This window comes from Cervus elaphus, chromosome 31 (genome assembly GCF_910594005.1).
Source record: "Cervus elaphus chromosome 31, mCerEla1.1, whole genome shotgun sequence".
NCBI lineage: Eukaryota > Metazoa > Chordata > Mammalia > Artiodactyla > Cervidae > Cervus > Cervus elaphus.
This window is the reverse complement of record NC_057845.1, coordinates 55032507-55055102: the sequence shown is the minus strand read 5'-3', so window position 1 is coordinate 55055102 and position 22596 is coordinate 55032507. Positions and strand designations below refer to the sequence as shown.

Below are 22596 nucleotides of genomic sequence, written 5' to 3'. Positions count from 1 at the left end.
TATTTATTGAATTACCTGTTATGTGCCAGGCCATGTCCAAAACATAGCTACCTTTCAATGTTCATAGATGTATATCGCAATCTTGACTACACTACCGCACCACCACTGAGTTCAACATCCCTTTCATCATGACAACAGTCCACAGGCTGTGCTAAGTACCCGGGAAGTAACTGAAAAAGACGAGAAGCAGAAACTCGCAAGACCAGTTAAAACAACTCTTCAGCTAGTCTATGGCCTATGAGCAGCTTGCAGATGGACCTGGGATCTTTGACATTATGGCAAAGGAGGGCTGCCATGGTCCTCCATCATTAATAAATAACATCAACATCAAAACAGCAAAAACCTTACACATCAACCAGGGGAAAGGGGGGACAAGTTCATTGACAATGGAATATTGGTGCAGGCTTATTGCTCAATGGCTTTTTTTTTTTTTTTTTAATGTAAGAAAATGCAAAAACTGAGAGGAGAGAATACACTGCCATCACCTGGTCAATTGACCAAAGATAATTTAACTCTAGGCTCCTGTCATTTGAACCATTGATTTTGATTGCATCTTCTCAACATTATCACTTATTTTTTAAAAAAAAGATACAAAGTAATTTACAGTAAAATCAAATTAAAAATAAGGTAAAATACAATAACAGCATAAAGAACCTAGTGAAAAGTACCCCCAAAAATATGAAAAAAGTGCCTCCATAAAGTCTGTAGCATTTGCACACAAAACTTAGTTGTGAGCTTCCTGACAACTTTGGAAAAGAAGGAAATGTTAAGGCTGACACAGCTCTGACAGTCTGGTGGAAGGATGGCTGCAAATTATTCAGAATCACAGCCCTGAGCTGTGGGAGAATTTTTCACATGACCCCCTATACTGGGGCATCGAATTCTATAATCTTGTGGAAAGATTTATTTGCAAAGATACTCCATGCAACTAATGATCTCAATACTGGTATGCAATGAAAATACTAGTATTTCTGTATTCATTTCATTTAATACCAAGCTATATTTTTATTTTTATTTGAATTAGCTAATTAATTTAATTATTAATATAATGATTGAAATTCAATTGAAGTAAAAATGAATAAATGCAATACATAGACATTTACCATAATTCACATAAAATTTATTCACATTTCAAAGCATAAAGTCAAAACATCTATAAAAATGCTGCATCCATTATGGGCTTCCCAGGTGGCACTAGTGATAAAGAACCTGCCTGCCAGTGCAGGAGATCTAAGAGATGTGGGTTTGATCTCTGGATTGGAAAGATCTCCTGGAGAAAGGAATGGCAACCCACTCCAGTATTCTTTCTTGGAGAATCCCATGAACAGAGGAGCCTGGCAGGCTATGGTCCTTAGTCACGAAGAGTCAGACATGACTGAAGTGACTTAGCATGCAGGCATGTAGTGAGTATCAAGCATAGGAGAAGGGATGAAGGAGAGAAGAATTATAGACAGAACAAATGGTGAACAGAATTAAAATATGTGGCCCAGAAATATTGCTTTGTCCATAAAAATGTCATTGTTTAGTAGAGTCAAAAATATTCAAATTTGCATTGCAATCACTAATTGCACCATTATCTTTAAAGAGAAATAATTTATAATCTTGCTTAGATTAGTGTGTGTCCAGATGATGAAATATTCAATGACCATTGGCATATAATGTCAAACAATTTTTTATGACTTGAAAAATGTTCACAATACAACTTTAAGTTAAAAAAAGTCAGAGTCAAAAATTCTATATTCATCATTATCTAACTAAGAGGATCCTGGAAAAGATTGGGAAAAGTAAAACAAATGTTACCATGGAAAGCAAAAAGGGGAAAATTGAGCTAAAGAATTTGAGCTAAAAAAAAATTGAGCCAAAAAAAATTTAAACCTAAGAATTGCCATCAGGGGCTAGGCTAGGACCTTGCCCAAGACCCAGAACCATACCTGGGACAAAACATGTTGGCCAAGTTTCTATGGCCTAGAGCAAGAAGCCAAGGCAGTATGGATTTCCGCTTCTCCATTCCTAAGAAGACAAAAAGAGGACTACATCTCCATCATCTTGGCACCACTCTAATGGGTGTCAAGCACCATTTGTTCATGATCTCAGGGGTAATGCAACTTTTTTACTGTCATTTAAACCATGGATTTTGATTACATCTTCTCAACATTACCACTTTTTTAAAAAACAGATATGAAGTAATTTACAGTAAAATCACATTAAAAACAAGGTAAAATACAATAACAGGCTAAAAAACCTAGTGAAACTTGACTTGGGTGGGTTGAGTCTGAAGGTGGAAAACTTATAATACATTTCTGTCCCTGACTTTCTTTGTTCTAAGAATGCAGCGTCCTAGACAAATGAAATCATCTTAACAAAAACATGTTCAGTTAAGTTCTGATCATTTAACATGACTATGTAGGCAGCGTCACATTCTTGACTCCTACTCACACAAGCATTACATACACCTGGTCCCCCAAGATTTGTTTTATCTTTGAAGCTCTGGTCAAGACTTCTTTTTCTGACTTCGGCCACTAGAAAAATTCAATCCTGTGGGACATGGTTGAGGATTTAAAACAAGTTCTTGGCTTTTAGGATCACAAGGTCTACATTGTATTCTTCTCTTTTAGCGTAAGTTCCTCCCATGGTTCTTGGCACCCATCAGATGCTCAGTGGAATCGGTTATTTCTGTAGTTACCAGGAGGGCTCAACAGAGTTCATATGCCATTGCTTGCTCAATTGCTCAATCTAGCTTGTCCAAAACAGAACTCTAGACTTCTACCCCAATGACTTCTTCCTCAAGTTTTCCCTACCTCCACTCAACCAATGGCTCAAACCTGATCCTAAGAGTCACCTCTGACCTTGACTCTTCTCTCCTTCATGTCCAGTCTATCAGCAAATTTTGTTGGCTCTGCTTCCAATAGATCCTAAATCTTACCACTTCTCTTTGCAACACCATCATCGCTCAAATAGACCAGGAACTACTTGTATTAGTTTGCTGGGCTGCCATAACAAAATACCAGAAATTGGGTGTCTGTAGCAATAGAAATTTATTTTCTCATAATTACGGAGGCAGGAAGTCCAAGATCAAATTTTCAATAAGGTTCATTTCTTCTGAATCCTCTCTCCTCAGTGTGTAGATAGCTATCTTCTTCCAGTGTCTTCACATAATCGTCCCTGTGTGTCTGTGTCCTAATCTCTTTGTAGTTAGTATTAGTCACTTAGTCCTGTCCAACTCTTTGCGATCCCATGGACTGTAGTCCACCACACTCCTCTGTCCATGGAATTACCCAGGCAAGAATACTAGAGTGGGTAGCCTTTCCTTTCTCCATGGGAATCTCCCTGACCCTGGATTGAATCCCGGTCTTCTGCATTGCAAGCAAATTCTTTATCATCTGACCCACCAGGGAAACCAGATCTTTTCTTATATGGACATCAATCTCATGGAAATAGGGGCCATCCTAATGACCCCTTTTAACTTAATTACCTTTGTAAAGATCCAAATACATTCTGAGGTACTAGGGGTTAGGGTTTCAAGATGTAAATTTTGGGAGGACACAATTCTGCCCATTACACAGGTATCCTTGCTTTGATTCTTGACTCCTAAAGTCTGGTTCCCATAGTGAATTAGAGTAATCTGTACGTATCTTGGCACTTCGCCCTTCTGAAAATTCTCTGGCGGTTTCCTATTGCACCTGTATTTACACCAGAGATTCCCCGGTGGCTCAGATGGTAAGTGTCTGCCTGCAATGTGGGAGACCTGGGTTCAATCCCTGGGTCAGAAAGATCCCCTGGAGAAGGAAATGGCAACCCACTCCAGTATTCTTGCCTGGAAAATCCCATGGATGGAGGAGCCTGGCAGGCTACATCCCATGGGCTCACAAAGAGTCGGACACGACTGAAGTGACTTAGCATGAGTGACTTCACTTTCTTTACATTTAAGATTTCTTCCTCAGCCTGTGAGGCCAGCCATACCCTCTGCAAGCTCATCTGTTCTGACCCTGGTCTGCTCAGCATGACCTAAATCTCTCCCCCACGCATGCCTTAATCATCCTCACCTCAGTGACTTTGCACCTGCTGTTCCTGTTGGGCAAAGCACACTTCCTCCAGCTGTCCCTCAAGGCTGGCATCTGCTCACAATCTGGCTCACCCCAGAGTTGCTATCACTTTCCTGGGTGCTCCCCTCTCCCTCCTGCCCAACCAGTGTCAGCTTCAGCATGCAGACCCTACCGAGACCCTCATCCTGTTTGACTTCTTTCATAGAATAATCACTTTCTAAAGTTTTCCAATGTTTAAATTTGTTTTTTTAAATTGTCTACCTCCCCCATATTAATGTAAATTCTAATGTAAATTCATAGTTCAGTAAGTAATATTTATTTAATTATCAAAGGGAACCTCCAAAATGTGGACACAGCACTTTTCTTTTGCCAGTAAACCAGCATTTATTTACTGATGCTCTTCACAAACGACATCATTCATTAAGTCATTCAACAAGTATTGATCAAATGCAGGATGGTAGAGCAGACAGATCAATGGATTCTGCAGTAAGCAGATGGGTAATTTAAATGCTATTTCTACCACTTTGCCATGTTGCCTTTTGCGAAATGTTTAACCTCTCTAAAACTTTGTGAATCTGTAAAATAAAGACTGAAAATATATTTGTCCTTACTTTAAGATGCACCAAAAATAAGGTGGATTGACAAATATAGCAGGATGAACAGATGGAGAGTGTGTGATAAAGCAAGCAAGCAACCCCATGAATAGTCCATGGAATTCTCCAGGCCAGAATACTGGAGTGGGTTGCCATTCCCTTCTCCAGGGGATCTTCCCAACCCAGGGATCAAACCCAGGTCTCTTGCATTGCAGGCAGATTCTTTACCAACTGAGCCACAAGGGAAGTCCATAAGCAAGTATGACAAAATGTTCATTGTAGAATCTGGGTGGTGAGTCTATGGGTATTCATGAAAAAATTCTTTCAACTTTTCTGCATGTTTAGAACTTTTCATAATAGTATATCAGGGTGGGGGGGAGCAAATCAAACAACAATCTTGCAGGTTTGTTTTCAGGATTAAAGGATATGGTGTTTATAAGGTAAATAGGCGTGGTTGGAGTGCCATCAGTTCAATTCAGTTCAGTCACTCAGTCGTGTCCGACTCTTTGCAACCACATGAATCGCAACACGCCAGGCCTCCCTGTCCATCACCAACTTCCGGAGTCTACTCAAACTCGTCCATCGAGTCAGAGATGCCATCCAGCCATCTCATCCTCTGTTGTCCCCTTCTCCTCCTGCCCTCAATCTTTCCCAGCATCAGGGTCGCAGAGAGTCGGACACAACTGAGCGACTGAACTGAACTGAATGTGGCAAGCAATAGGGAGGGGAGTGGGGTGGGTAGATTTACTGTAGCCTTTGCCCTCTAAATAAGGAAGATCTGATCTGATCAAATCAACAGAATTGATCGTGGATGAGTGTTTTCCTCCAAGGAACTGGCAAATAAATTGAATATATTCATTTCTTACAACTGATGCTATTTCTTCCTGGAAAACCCAGGCAAAAGAAATGTCTAAATGCAGCATAAAATTCAAGGCAGCCAACTGTCAGCCAGGGAAGACGTGAACAAAATCTTTCCAGGTCACATAGCTGTAGCTACGTTCCAGGCATTCCCTCATTCCCTCAGCAAACTTGCACAACCTTCTGTTCTGAGTCAGGCCTTGTGCCAGAACTTGAGAATGTGAAGGTGACTTTGTGGGGGTTCAGAACAGGCCTTCCCAAGATGTGTCATCTTGACATGTGGCCATTGAGACCCTCTGGACTCAAGAGAAGCTACTTCCCCTCCCTTAACTAACCTAGAAGAATTTAAACTGGAGATTTTTCCCAGGAAAAGAGTTCTTTTCAGGGATAAATTTGATCTAAGTTGCTGTCTGTAAGGCAGGGCAAACACTTAATTACCAAACATGTGCTCTTCTTCTTGCCGCCCTGTGACTGACCCTCCTGTCCTTGAGAGCCCCAAGTCCCTATCCCATTCCTTAGCTCAGGATGGCATTTTTACCCGGTTTTACTTTTCTCTGAACCTCTCACACATGTGGGATTCTCGTACCCAAGAAATTAAATTCAATTTTCTCCTGTTAATCTGTCTCATGTCAATTTAATTCTTAGACCAGCCAGAAGACGCTACAAGGGTGAAAAACAGTTCTTTTCCATCCTAACAACTTGGACACGTGCCAGTTCCCCAGGAGCCCACAGGCTAATGGGGTCGACCAATGCATATGGACAGATATTAACTATGTGAAGAGGGCCAACATACATACAAAACATACCAAGGGGTGGGACAGAATGAAATTGTGTTGGACATATATAAAAGCTATAAATTCATTCTTATGAATCAAAACCAGAATATCTTTGTTCTTTTCCTTAGAAAATCATCAAAAGGAAAGGCTTTGTGCCTGTTTTCAAGCAGACCATGTCAAACATGCCAAAAAGAGCTTTAAGACCTAATGGACTTGAAAAGAGATTTCACCAAGGTTGTGGTGATAAAATAAGGGAAGGGAGACCCAATGAATACAGAGCATTCATCCTGGGGCAACTCTCAACAGAAAGCATTTCATATAATTCTCACAACAACAGTAGGACATATCACAGGAGGAAATGAGGTTCAGGGAGCTTGGGTGCTCCCCTCAAGCACATGGACCAGAGCTGGGATGCTAACACTAATCTTCCAGTCCCCAAAGCCCATACTCCTTCTGCCAGACCCTCACCTCCAATTTTAGAGAGAATTCTTTTTTTTTTTTTTTTTTTTTTTAGGGAAAGAAGGGCGTTATCATCTTTTCAGGGGCAAATCTATGTCTTGTGAGGTTGCTTCAGAGGTCAGGATAAAGGTCACTGCCCTTGACCATGAGCCACAGTAACCTCTGGAACCTGAGGGGAGGAGGTATAGGGAGAATTGAATGGTTGTATCTTTAGGCAAAGGCCCCTCCAAACTAGGGTTTCCCATGGGGTGCTAGTGGTAAAGAACCCCCCTGTCAATGCAGGATACATAAGAGACACAGGTTCAATCTCTGGGTTGGGAAGATCCCCTAGTGGAGGGCGTGGCAACCCACTCCAGTATTCCTGCATGGAGAATCCCATGGACAGAAAAGCCTAGTGGGCTACAGTTCATAGGGTCGCGAAGAATAAGACATGACTCCAGCAACTTAGCATGCATGCCTCCAAACAAGGCTGAGATTTAGAGCTCTGTTGTTTCATTTCAGAGTCTCTTTGGTATTTCTCTTCGGGTTTCCCTTGTGGCTCAAACGGTAAAGAATCTGCCTGCAATGCAGGAGACCTGGGTTCATTTCCTGGGTTGGGAAGATCCCTTGGAGAAGGGAATGGCTACCCACTCCAGTATTCTGGCCTGGAGAAGCCCATGGACCATATAGTCCATGGGGTTGCAAACAGTCAGACCCGACTGAGCGACTTTCACTTCACTTCACTTAGTATTTCTCTGAAGAGGTTCAGGGATGTAGACAACTAAAGAACCCCCGGGTCAGCTGAGATGTAGTCATTGTTAATTGGGGTGCTCAGGCATGAAGGGAGGGTAATGTTGATATGGGAAGGTACTATGGACAAGGACCGAGGCAGGAGTGCTCAAATCCCGTTCTGTCAGTCACCCTCCACCTCTGGAAAAATACCTAAGGCAGCTTTACACTGAGCATTAAGAGAAAAGCTAAAATTAAACCACCACTTTGTCAATATCTGATTAAGTATGTGAAGAGATTTCTGGGAAAGGTTTCTCCAAACCAGCTCCTCTTCTTCAGATCTGAGGGCCCAGAATGTCCATGTGGGCTTGATAGGAAAGAGAGAGCTACCCAGACCCATGGGAGGTCCACTTCTCTGAGTGGTAGAGAAGAGGCTGACATTCCCTGAAGAACTAGACCCATTAGGAGATGTGAGAGCATGAAGAGGAAACATTTAAGATATAGCTATGATTTTTCCAGTGGTCATGTATGGATGTGAGAGTTGGACTATAAAGAGAGCTGAGTGCCGAAGAATTGATGCTTTTGAACTGTGGTGTTGGAGAAGACTCTTGACAGTCCCCTATCCACGTGGAAGTAGCCAGCTCCACATAAATGTGAGCAGAACTTACATATATTTTCGTGGGAATAAACTTAAAAAGCAGGTTCAAGCTTCATCATATTTTTTAACATTGAGTACTGGTGACAGGTCATATTTCTGCAATGAACTGTTGCCAGTCTATATGAAGGATTATTATATAAACATGGAATTTTGAAACTTATATAACTCTAGAAATAGAACACACAACTAATAATTGCAATTTTCCATGTCCAAATTTATTGTCTGTTATTTTGATTACCTGAATAGCACAAACTTATTATAATAAACTGAACAATCTCAAAAAAAAAAAAAAAAGGGAAAAAATAGAACAATTTACTCTGTGGTTTCCATAATTAACAATGACGATCATTTTTATATTGATCATTTCTAATATGAGTATATATGTAAGGTTTGAGGTGTACAACACTTGTGCTTTTATAGCAGATACTTACTTTTACAAAAATTTAAATCCTTTCCCTTCCCCCCTAACTTTCCTATCCCCACTATCATCTCTAGGAAAATGTATTAAAAAACCATGACTTGTGAATATTTTTCCAATCTCATCTTATACATGTAAATATTTTAATGATATCTTTTGTTTTATAAATTCAACAAACCATATTATTATTTACTCTGATATACACATAAATGATGCCTAATATTTATTAATATCATTGTGCAGCATCATTTGTTAAACTACATTCCCAATAAAAGGTGCTTTTTACTCTAAGAAATAATTTCCCTGTAGAATAATTGCTAGGCCAAATTATATGTAATATTTTAATTAAGGTCCATTACCAACTTAGTTTTAAAAATTTCTGCAACAACTCTATGGAAATGAATAATATACTTTCCAATAAGTGATATAACTGAGTCTGTATTACAACTGGGCTTGTTATAGCAATTCTTGTCTAAAGTTCTTACCACAAGAGACCATTTCACAATAAGGTTACAGAATTCCCAAACGAATGATTTGCTATTTGTTAACCTATATACAACTGTATAACTGCAAACAGAAATATTTTTTAGAGTTGGTAATAACTACCACTTTATAGACAGATAAATTGAGTTTAAGATAAATATTTATTGAAAATTTATAACAAATATATAAGAAATCAATTTCTGAAATACAAGTCACTTTTTCAATGAACTAAGGTATTTGCCAAAGCCTTTGACTGTGTGGATCACAATAAACTGTGGAAAATTCTGAAAGAGATGGGCATACCAGATCACTGACCTGCCTCTTGAGAAACCTATCCAGGTCAGGAAGCAACAGTTAGAACTGGACATGGGACAACAGACTGGTTCCAAATAGGAAAAGGAGTGTGTCAAGGCTGTATATTGTCACCCTGCTTATTTAACTTATATGCAGAGTACATCATGAGAAATGCTGGGCTGGATGAAGTACAAGCTGGAATCAATATTGCTGGGAGAAGTATCAATAACCTCAGATATGCAGATGATATCACCCTTATGGCAGAAAGTGAAGAGGAACTAAAAAGCCTCTTGATGAAAGTGAAGGAGGAGAGTGAAAAAGTTGGCTTAAAGCTCAACATTCAGAAAACTAAGATCATGGCATCTGGTCCCATAACTTCATGGGAAACAGATGGGGAAACAGTGGAAATATTGTCCGACTTTATTTTTGGGGGGGGCTCCAAAATCACTGCAGATGATGATTGCAGCCATGAAATTAAAAGACGCTTAATCCTTGGAAGGAAAGTTATGACCAACCTAGATAGCATATTAAAAAGCATTTACATTACTTTGCCAACAAAGGTCCATCTAGTCAAGGCTACAGTTTTTCCAGTGGTCCATGTATGGATGTGAGAGTTGGACTGTGAAGAAGGCTGAGCGCTGAAGAATTGATACTTTTGAACTGTGGTGTTGGAGAAGACTCTTGAGAGTCCCTTGGACTGCAAGGAGATCCAAGCAGCCCATCCTAAAGGAGATCAGTCCTGGGTGTTCATTGGAAGGACTGATGCTGAAGCTGAAACTCCAATACTTTGGCCACCTCGTGGGAAGAGCTGACTCATTGGAAAAGACCCTGATTCTGGGAGGGATTGGGGACAGGAGGAGAAAGGGACAACAGACGATGAGATGGCATCACCGACTAGATGGACATGAGTTTGAGTGGACTCCGGGAGCTGGTGATGGACAGGGAGGCCTGGCGTGCTGTGATTCATGGGATCGCAAAGAGTCGGACACGGCTGAGCAACTGAACTGAACTGATACCATGTTCATATTTTTATACCTTATTTCACTTTAGTCAGATTTAAGATACCCATGTGTTCATGCTAAATTGCTTCAGTCATGTCTGACTCTGTGCAACCCTATGGACCATGGCCCACCAGGCTCCTCTGTCCATGGGATTCTCCAGGCAAGAATACTGGAGTGGGTTGCCATGCCCTCCTACAGGGAATCTTCCCGACCCAGGGATTGAACCTGTATCTTTTACATCTCCTGCATTGGCAGGTGGGTTCTTTACCATTAGCACTACCTGGGAAGCCCAAGACATCCATATGTATATATTAACATGAAAAGTAAATTTAGAAAATATATTGACCTACAAGATATATGCCAGTTTTTCCCACACTCATGGATGTTCCAGAAGAGATGTTTCCCCACAGCACCAGCCTTGTGGAGAACAAAGACCAGGACTTCCTTAGTTTCTTCTGGGTCATGATTTTCTGATCTTAGCATGAATTTTATGTAATGGAGGGCTATGGGAAAGTTTTATTTTTTAATATTTAGTTTTATTTATCTATTTTTTTGGCTGCTCCAGGTCCTAGTTGCAGCAAACAGGATCTTTAGTTGCAGCACATGGAATCTAGTTCCCTGACCAGGGATCAAACCTGGGCCCCCTGCATTGGGAGCTCGGAGTCTTAACCACTGAACCACCAGGGAAGCTCCAAGGAAAAATTTTAACATGAAAATGTTATTCTCAAATTCATTAAGTTCTAGGATTTTTAAAATTTTTTTCTTCTACTTTTGGCTGTGCTGGGTCTTCACTGCAACACATGGTCTTCTCTAGCTGGGACACACACGCTCTAGAGCCCACAGGCTCAGTAGTTGCTGCTCTTGGGCTTAGTTGACCCACTGCATGTGAAATGCTTAGTTCCCTGACCAGGAATCAAACCTGTGTCCCCTGAGTTGGAAGGCAGATTCTTAACCACTGGATCACCAGGGAAACCCCAAATTCTGGGGTTTCAATATTGGGTCTTGATTGAAAGAGCAATCTACCCTACCTTTACCACAGCTGATCCTGATTTCTATTCACTTCTCAGTTCACCCAATCAGAACTGGCTACATCATTTGCAAGGACCACTGCAAAATGAAAATATGGGCCCCTTTGTTCAAAACTTAAGAATTTTAAGACAGCAATATCAGAGCTTAAAATTAAATGTGGGGCCCTTCTAAGCACACTGGCCCCATGCAACCGCATAGCCTGTGTGCCTGTGAAACTGACCCTGGGCTTGTGTATTTGAAGTGATCATACCAATTACACATTTTGCAATGGCAAAAATATCATTAAATTGCTTATGTTGGTAAAAGTTTTAGTAGAGGGTACAGGGCACAGTAGACAGATCTCCCCAGTGATCTATGAAACAAGGAGACTATACTATTGGTCAAGGTTCCATGAACACTTTGGTGAGGGGAGACAATATCTCAGAGGTTCATCTCAGGTCCATCTCTTGTTCATTTCACTGTTGGAGGCAGGTCAGGCAACAGTCCCCTGATGATTTACTCTGAGCATCTCTGGAGCTTCCACCTTCCAACTCTACCATCTTGGAGTTCTTTGCTTCTAGTCACAAGGAGGGGAGAAAGAGTAAAGGAAGCCCTTTGCTCATGTTCTCACTGACCAGAATTCAACCCACTATTCCCAGCCTAACCTCATGGAACCTGAGAAATACCATTTTCTTGTATGCTCCCCCAAAAAGCAAAGAATTGTGAACATCTTGCTTGACTTTGCCACAGAAATGGAAATATGGAAGTAAAATAAATTCATCAACTACATATTAATTAGTGTTGACTAAGTAGGGCTTCCCTGGTGGCTCAGAGGTTAAAGCGTCTGCCTGCAATGCAGGAGACCTGGGTTCAATCCCTGGGTTGGGAACAGCCCCTGGAGAAAGAAATGGCAACCCACTCCAGTATTCTTGCCTGGAGAATCCCATGGACAGAGAAGCCTGGTGGGCTGCAGTTCACAGAATCACAGAGAGTTGGACACGACTGAGCAACTTAACTAAGTATAGGATTGTGCTGCTCTTTGAGAAGACATTAGAGAAAATATTAGCGTACCTTCTGTCAAAAAGTCTAATGCTTCATTATGGATATAAGACACACAAACACCAAAAAGATTCATATCAAAGTAAACTACTATATTAGTGTATCCTGAAGAGTTAGGCAACCTCCTTGCAGGGAATTACTTAAGAGCAAGGATAAATGAAGGTCATTCAAATGTGAACAAGAGAAGGCTTTTTTAAATTAGTTTTTTATTGAAATATAGTTGATTTACAATGTTGTGCTAATTTCTTCTGTATAGCAAAGTGTATATGTATATATGTTATACATATATAAACATTCTTATATATATACTTTTTCCATTATGGTTTATCACAGGATGTTTAATATATTGATATTTTCCTGTGCTATTCAGTAGGACCTTGTTGTTCTCCATTCTGTATACACTAGTTTGCATCTGCTAGCACCAAACTCCCACTAACCCTTCCCCACCCCACTTCAGCAACCACAAGTCAGTTCTCTACGTCTGTGAGTCTGTTTGTGTTATATTTTAGATTCCACATATGAAGGTATCATATGGTATTTGTCTTCCTCTTTCTGATTTACTTCACTTAGTATGATCATCTCTAGTTCCATTCATGTTGCTACAAGTGGCATTATTTCATTCTTTTTTAGGAATCAGTAGTATCACATTGTATATATGTACCACATATTCTCCATTCATCTGTTGATGGGCATCTTTTTTGTGAATTAAAACATTTTCATTTTTTTTTATTCAAAGCTAACTATAGCAAGAGAGTTAGCCACCATCACTTGCATTTGGCAGGGACTCAAAAGCAGGTGGAGGAGCAGGAAAGTTTCACTGTGGAAAAAGAGGAAGGCTTCATGTATGCCCTGGCTAGAGGCTGCCAACCTAGGGGAGCTGTAGGTGAGTGAGGTGGACAAGGGACACTGGCTGGGTAGGGGTGTATATTTGACTGTCTCCAGATGACCCTAAGTTGGAAGTGAGTGGTGGGGGATGAGGGAAGTGGTCAGTTATGAATCAAGTCTTGGCTGTTTGGGCCATTGGTCACAGGGGTTTTGGCTTCCTAGACTGGCTGCAGGAGACAGAGGGCTTACTTCCTACAAGTCTGAGTTGTGGATAGTAAGTTAGTTTCCTGGGTTGCTTTCTACAGATTGTGAGTCAGAGTTCTATTTTTACACATGGTCTGGGTGTTATCTGTTTGTATGTTCAGTCTCTCAAGGAAATCTCAACCACAGGACTGAGCTATGTGGAACTTGGAGCCCAGGCACAGTTTCAGAAAGTTTCAAGTGGGTGTGTATCTGGTTCTAACTTAGCCTCATTAGGAGGTGGCCATGTGTATCCCAGAAGAAAGTCAGCTTCAAGTTTGCAATCTAATTCTACCCCTGATGACCTCTGTAACTTTCATAGCTGAGTCTGCTGGTCTGGGTCTAGTTCCTTCATCAGTAGAAAGAGAGAAAACACACTTGATAAGGTTTTGAACAACTGAAAAGAAATTACTATTTAAAGTAACTGAGAGGGAGGACTTCCCTGGTGGTCCAGTGGTTAAGACTCTGCTCTCCCAGTGCAGGGGGCCTGAGTTCCATCCCTGGTCAGAGAACTAGATCCCACATGCTGCAATGAAGATTGAGGATCCCGCGTACTAAGACTCTTCAGATCCAAATAAATAAATAGATATTTTTTTAAGAAATAATAAAGTAACTGAGAGGGTACTTGCGGAATCTCAAGAACCCTTGGTTCCTCTCCTTTTCCTGCCTCTTTGTTCATGTGCCACCATGAGGCGGTTACAGTTCTGAGGACTTTCTAGGCGGGAAAGGTCTTAGCAGATCTAAGCCCATCTCGGGTCCAGCTCTGAGGAGTCTGTGACACAGTGACCTTGGGCTACTGAACACAAACTGTTCCCTTCTCCTGGGCTTATCTTCTCTTAAATACGCAACTCTGGATAAAACTTGCCCTTTGCAGGCCAGGTAACATGGTGGATCCTGTGCCCAGTGTTTTAGAAACTTGTTTCCAGTCAGTCAGTTTCACTTGAGGAAAAAAGACTTCATTAAAGGAGGCAGCCAGAGAACAAAGGAGTCACTCACTCCCCCAGTGCAAATACCTTGGCCCAAAGGATTTAAAAGGGCCAAACTCCCAGGGCCCCCACCAAGGTCCAAAGTCACACCATGCCCTTTTGTACACTCACCCTTGAGTTCTCAGATTCATAATGAGATTAGTACACCATCAGCTCCCTGGCATCCACTGTTCTGACTCAGAAATCTAGTTCCCTAACTTCCTTTGGAGCAGGGAGTCATGGTCTCTCACAAGAGCCTCTCAGAGCACACAAACCCCTATGCTCCCACGTTGCTCCACAGGTTCCTTGATCCCTGCATTTCTGAGGCAGGAGACACAGTGAAATGTTCCTCTTCTCTATAACACACTCCTTTCTCTCTTTCTCACCCACCAAACATGGCTGGCAGCTCTGAGGACCACAATGAGCACTGTGCAAAGAGAACCAAAGTGACTCGCTCCCCTGCAACTCAGCAGCCAACAGGCCCTGAGACCCACTTCAGCATGTGGCTGTGTTTTCTCAGTTGGGACTGGGATAAAGACTCTTTATACAGTTGTCATAGATTGCACGTTGGCATTAGGCTATACCCACCAAGAAGACATTAGATGTCTTTGCCTAATCGTCAGAGCTATGGCAATTCTGAATGTCAAGTTATATGCATTCTACATTCTAAAGTATTAGAGCCAAAAGAAATCGACCTATTTGAAGGCATTCCAGGATGGTAAGTTGCCATCTCCACCAGTCATGCCAACACACGTCTGCATCAGTCTGTATATCACTGCAGAATCCAGTGGCCTCATGTAATGTCAATAGAAGGCAGGACTTGAAGTCAGCTGGACTGGGTTTGGCCCTTGGATCTTTACCTTCATTCATTCATTCAACAACTATTTACTGAGGACCTCTTCCATGCCAAGAGTAGGGCAAAGCATTAGGGACACAACAGTTAATAAAAGACAAAAATCCCAGCTTTCATGGTGTTTACAAACTATCTGAAGTAGACGGACAATAAATAAAATTAACAAGTGAATATGTTAGAGGGTAGAAATTGCTGTGGATAAAGTAAAAATGGGAAGGGGGATCAAGTGTCCTGGAGCAGAGGGCATTTGTATATATGTGGTAGATAAATGGGGGAAGAGCTTTCTGGCAGAAAGAATAGCAAAAACAAAGGCACTAAAGCAGGAGAACACTGGGCTTGTTTGGGAGACAGCCAGGAGGCCACTGTGGCTGGAGCAGCATGAGGAAGGGTTACCAAAAGTAGAAGATGCAGTTTAACTATGAGGTTGTGAACTGTCTTGTAGCCCTTTTAAATCCTTAGTTTCCTCCTCTGTAAAAAGGGACCAGGGATATCATTTCACAGGGAGTGATAAAGTACTGGAATACATGTGGGAGAGCTCTGCACACAGTAAGAAACTGTAAGGTATTTGTAAACTGGGACAGCCACTCTGTCCCCCCTCCCATCGGGCGGCCATTCTCATTCCTCCTTCTCCGTGTCCCTACCCAGCCACAGGTGCCACACAGAATGGAAGTGTATCATCCCAAATTCTCCCAGAATGAGGTCTGGAATCACCATCCCCATCATATCCTGACTCTGTGAAACATAGAGCTCTCTCACACCCAGTGCTTGGCTGGCTTTAGAGAAGGAAGAAAGGAACTACCCACCAGACACACTTGGCCACCCACCAGCTACTACAAGACGTCACTCAGCCCCACACAGTGCCTGGAACAGGGAAGAGACTCAAAAATGCCCAGTGAACTGGATCCAACTGAAGGAGTTTAAGGTGCAGATGAGAAGACAGAATGATAAGAATATCCACAAAACAGAGGCAAAGAACTAGGGAAGGTCTCTACAGACACTGATAATTAGGATGAAATCTGCAGCTAAAACTATAAAATCTGGGTCTATCACAGAAACCCTTATTGCCCTGTCCAGCACATCAAGCTACACCTTCATGTCAGATGGCTCCTGTGTGCATCTGCTCCCACACTGAGGATACATCTCTGCTGAGGTTGAGTAGACTTATAAGGGAGTTGGGAAATCACTGGAATGGAGAAAATCCCAGAACATCAAGGCTTCCACTCACATCCTTCTACAGAGCCAATCCATGTTTACTGTCTCACCCTACAGAAAGGCTGGTTCCAGCATTTGACCCTCAGAGGGGCCAGTTCCCCACTCATGGCGGGACAGTGGCTGAACCAGACCAGTTGTCAGCTAAGAGGGCTGTGGCAACAGCCAAGGGTGATCCACTCAACAAGGGAAAGGATGAGGCTATATCCACCAACAAGACATTAGATTTCTTTGCCTAATCTGCAGAGTTATGACTTCTTTGAGTGTCAAGTTATATGCATTCCACATTCTAACGACTCTTCAGACCTCGGGGCGATCTAATTACAAACAGCAGATCCAGATGCAGAATCAGAACAAGAGTGAGGAGCCAGGACTCACATCTGGCAAAAAGAAGACCAGAGCAAGAGAAGCTGACTCAGGAAAAAAGAAGCCCAAGTTACCTGGAGCATGAAATGAGTGTGGGTCAGTCACTGTGGCTTAAAGGGCAAGAAGCAGATTCCATACTAATTTAGGAAACAGACATCCTTCTAGTCTTCCTCACTGTGAGTGCAGTGATACCCTGTGAGTCCACTCGAGCTCTCTCCTTTCTCCTAGTTACATTTACCCAGGCCTATATTTTCATTTTTATCAAATAATAGAGAACAGTATGCAGGTTCCTTTAAAAAAAAGAGAGAGAGAGAGAGAGAGAGAGAGAACTAGGAATAAAACCACCATATGACCCAGCAGTCCCACTACTGGGCATATACCCTGAAAGTGAAAGTCACTCAGTCATGTTCAACTCTTTGCAATCCCATGGACTATAGAGTCCATGGAATTCTCCAGGCCAGAGTACTGGAGTGGGTAGCCTTTCCCTTCTCCAGGGGATCTTCCCAACCCAGGAATCGAACCCAGGTCTCCGGCATTGCAGGCAGATTCTTTACCAGCTGAGCCACAAAGGAGGGAAGCCGTAAGGGAAGCCCATATAATTCTGGAGGAAACCAGAATTGAAAAAGATTTATTTTAAAATTTAAGATGCATCTATTGCCCTTGAGCACTTTTACTTCAGAAAAAGAGAAACCAGGCCCTTTTACCTTTCAGAACAGGCACAGCAGGGTGCCCACAGGACACATTTTTGCATTTAGTGGTACAAACCCAAAGTGTAAAGGAGACTCAATGGCCAGCATACACTGAGAATGTGTCAACTACCAGACCATGTGCAAAGTACTTCTATCAGAATTTAATCCTCAAAATACTACCTATGACATGAGGCTACCTTTTAAATTTTAATTATTTAATTTTTGGCTGCGCTGGGTCTTCATTGCTGTGAGGGCTTTCGTCCATAGGTACGTGGATTTATCTCTGGGCTTTCAATTCTGTTCCATTGATCTATATTTCTGTCTTCGTGCCAGTACCACATTGTCTTGATGACTATGGCTTTGTAGTAGAGCCTGAAGTCAGGCAGGTTGATTCCTCCAGTTCTTTTCTTCTTTCTCAAGATTGCTTTGGCCATTCGAGGTTTTTTGTATTTCCATACAAATTGTGAAATTATTTGTTCTAGTTCTGTGAAAAATACCGTTGGTAGCTTGATAGGGATTGCATTGAATCTATAGATTGCTTTGGGTAGTATAGCCATTTTCACAATATTGATTCTTCCAATCCATGGACATATTTTTCTCCAGTTATCTGTGTCCTCTTTGATTTCTTTCATCAGTGTTTTATAGTTTTCTATATATAGGTCTTTCGTTTCTTTAGGTAGATATACTCCTATGTATTTTATTCTTTTTGTTGCCATGCTGAATGGTATTGTTTCCTTAATTTCTCTTTCTGTTTTCTCATTGTTAGAGTGTAGGGATGCAAGGGATTTCTGTGTGTTAATTTTATATCCTGCAACATTACTGTATTCATTGATTAGCTGTAGCAATTTTCTGGTAGAGTCTTTGGGGTTTTCTATGTAGAGGATCATGTCGTCTGCAAACAGTGAGAGTTTTACTTCTTCTTTTCCTATCTGGATTCCTTTTTATTTCTTTTTCTGCTCTGATTGCTGTGGCCAAAACTTCCAACACTATGTTGAATAGTAGTGGTGAGCATGGACACCCTTGTCTTTTTCCTGACTTTAAGGGAAATGCTTTCAATTTTTCACCATTGAGGGTAATGTTTGCTGTGGGTTTGTCATATATAGCTTTTATTATGTTGAGGTGTGTTCCTTCTATGCCTGCTTTCTGAAGAGTTTTTATCATAAATGGATGTTGAATTTTGTCAAAGGCTTTTTCTGCATCTATTGAGATAATCATATGGTTTTTATCTTTCAATTTGTTAATGTACTGTATTACATTGATTGATTTGCGGATATTAAAGAATCCTTACATTCCTGGGATAAAGCCCACTTGGTCATGATGTATGATCTTTTTAATATGTTGTTGGATTCTGTTTGCTAGAATTTTGTTAAGGATTTTTGCATCTATGTTCATCAGTGATATTGGCCTGTAGTTTTCTTTTTTTGTGGCATCCTTGTCTGGTTTTGGTATTAGGGTGATGGTGGCCTCATAGAATGAGTTTGGAAGTTTGCCTTCTTCTGCAATTTTCTGGAAGAGTTTGAGTAAGATAGGTGTTAGATCTTCTCTAAATTTTTGGTAGAATCCAGCTGTGAAGCCATCTGGTCCTGGGCTTTTGTTTGCTGGAAGATTTCTGATTACAGTTTCGATTTCCGTGCTTGTGATGGGTCTGTTAAGATCTTCTATTTCTTCCTGGTTCAGTTTTGGAAAGTTAACTTTTCTAAGAATTTGTCCATTTCTTCCAAGTTGTCCATTTTATTGGCATAGAGCTACTGGTAGTAGTCTCTTATGATCCTTTGTATTTCAGTGTTGTCTGTTGTGATCTCTCCATTTTGTTAATTTCGTTCTTCTCCCTTTGTTTCTTAATGAGTCTTGCTAATGGTTTGTCAATTTTTTTTATTTTTTCAAAAAAAACAGCTTTTAGCTTTGTTGATTTTTGCTATGGTCTCTTTAGTTTCTTTTTCATTTATTTCTGTTTCATGTTTCATTTATTTCATTTATTTCTTATTCATTTATTTCATTCATTTATTTATTTCATTTATTAAAGATGATATAGCATCTGTAAACCCTGATTCAGTGATTTTTAAGAACACAAACAATACTGTAGTCAACAAGCCATTATTTCAATTCAAACTTTTCTGTTCACAGACAAGCTTCAGCATCCTATAATATGTTTCTTGTCCATTTAGGTGGATTCTTCTTTAACTGGATGTTGATAATTTAAATTTATTTTATATTTTTATTTACCTTTTTAATTTGTGGACTGCTTAGAAACATGTATCTGTTTTGGATATTAACTCTATGTATATCTTCTAAAATGTAAATCTTTCAAAAAATTACTTTTGTCAATTGGCATTATTGTATGTTTTCCTAAATCCTAATAAGAAATTTGAAATTGTCAAATATAGCTATTTGATGGTTAAAAAGATTTTTCCACACCTAGAATGGAGAAAGTTATCTCTTTAATAAATGGAAAGAAAATTAAGAAAATCTTGCTTTACTTTGTAATTAAAATTTTAATTAATGTTTATAAGGTAATAATTATTTGCACAATTTTATTAGCTTCTGGATAGAAAGAGACTGTGGCAAAATATTTACTTAAAATTTGCTCTTTTCTCACTAATGTATCTTGATAACTTGCTTCTGTGTAAGATTTGAGGTTTGGGACAGTGTTTTAAGCAGCTTTGTATTATAATCTCTGAAAATACTGGATCATGATAAACCATACAGCCCAATGGTTAAATGAATAGGCAAATATCTTAAGATTTAGGAAATTAATAAGTATATTTACAGAAAACTTTGCCCTGAACAGTGGAAAAAGATATACAGAAAGATCTATGGAACAAAGGAACAATGTAACGGAGTTTGTCCTCTTGGGGCTCACTCAGAGTGTCCAGGGTCAGAAAATATTATTTGTCATTTTCCTGCTTATCTACATTGTGACAATGGTGGGCAACTTACTCATTGTCATGACTGTGGTGGTCAGCTCAATGTGGAATGCCCCATGTACTTCTTTCTTGGCTATTTATCATTTATGCATGCTGTTTATTCAACTACAGTCACTCCAAATATGATTATAGCCTTGCTGTGTGAGAAGAGAACCATTTCCTTCCAAGCTTGTATGACCAAGCTGTTTATAGGACACTTATTTGGCGGTGCTGATTTATGCCTCCTGGTGGTCATGGCCTATGACCGCTATGTGGCCATCTGTAAACCCTTGCATTATCTGACAATCATGAATAAGCGAGTGTGTGCTCTGCTGCTGCTCTTGGCCTGGGTTGGTGGGCTTTTGCATGCTGTAATTCATCCTCTCTCTGTTTACAACCTTCCCTATTGTGGCCCAAATGTCATTGACCACTTCATCTGTGACATGTACCTCTTGTTAGAACTTGCCTGCACTGACATCCATGTTATTGCCCTCATAGCACTGGCCAATGATGGGGCGATCTGTATGGTCATCTTCACACTGTTACTTATCTCCTATGGGGTTATTCTGTACTCCCTGAAGAATCTTAGCCAGGAAGGCAGGCGCAAAGCCTTATCCACCTGTGGCTCCCACATTACTGTCGTGCTCCTCTCCTTTGTGCCCTGTATTTTCATGTATGTGAGACCTCCTTCCACCTTATCCATTGATAAATCCTTGACTGTGCTTTATACCATTATCACCCCTATGCTGAACCCTCTAATCTATACTCTGAGAAATGGAGAGTTGAAAAATGCCATGAAAAAGCTCTGGATCAGAAAAAGAAAATGAGGCAGGCAGTAGAGAAACATATCACCTATTGTCAATGAAGAATAGTCTTTCCATGAAAGCCTTTTGTGATTATTTAACTGTAGTAAGTGTCTCCTCAGATGTAAAAAGAAGTATGTCAAAACATTTACATGAATGCTTGCAATCATCACAGCATACTTTAAAGATTTTCATTATTTCCTAGTCCAAAGTATGTATTGATTTTAAAATAGCATTTTTAAGATTTTCAGAGTTTCTTAGAAAATACATACAGTTGGGGGTATAAAACATCACTATTCATTTCATTGATTTATCTTCTATATGATAAGGTAAACAATAGTTAGTACTTTAAATTTATTTTTCTTATTGATTTTCTCATGGTTTTCCTATAAATAAATATTATAATCTTTTTCAGATTTGATAGAACACACTCCAGATTTCAGAAAAAAAAATATATGACATAAAAATTTCATTGACTCCTCTCTACACATAGCCACCTATATTAATATAAGAGATATATATTGTATTTTGTATCTACATTTTGCATATATATTTCTTCATATTGCTTAAAATGTTAACATCAAAGGAGAATGGTGTTTCATAGTTGTATATTTTAAGCATAAGGAGGCTAAATTTATAAAAATAATCCAAATGAACAAAGTGCAAATATAGATAAATAACCAAATCTTACTTATACTCCCAACTGGGTAATCATAATATCTCAAGTGGAACAGATTTGTTTGCACTGTATTTTCATAGAGATGACCCAGTTATATTCTCATCCAGTTTAGAATATCTAATAACACTTCTGCTATTTTTCAGTATCTCCATCTCCTTTTTTGCTTATAGTTTTCCATAGGCTTTTATGGAGAGACAGATTCTGACTTTCATGTGTAAATTTTGCATAAACCATAATCCATGAACTTCAAAGATGAACTACAAAGCTTGATACAAGATATTTTGGGTGATGTAGACATTAAAAATGCTAACACCCTATGCTATTCTTATAGTTCATTAATAAAATACAAATTATTAAGTAATAAAGAGGTCAGAATATATTGCCTTATTTAGCAAAATCCTCTTTTATAAAATTCTCTGCCTCTCTGAATGAACTTTGAAGCAAAATATTATCCACTTCTAGATAGAATCATCTGGTCAAAGAAGCTTATTATTCTTCCTCCCTCACTTAGTCTGAATTCATGAGGGACTACAGCTATGAGGTGGTGGGTGTTTTTAATAAATCACATTGTATGAGAAAAACATCCTATGTCAATTTTTTATCACTGTTACATGAAGATTTCTTACATGATCTCAACGACTTCTCAAACATGATACTATTCACTAAATAAAACCAACCATTTGGGTTTACCAGATGTTCTATAATT

The 22596-nt window shown here is 40.0% G+C and overlaps 1 pseudogene; it reads left to right on the top strand.

Moving 5' to 3' along the window:
- Positions 1 to 20318: 20318 nt before the first annotated feature.
- Positions 20319 to 21235, top strand: LOC122687272 (annotated as a pseudogene).
- The last annotated feature ends 1361 nt before the right edge of the window (positions 21236 to 22596 follow it).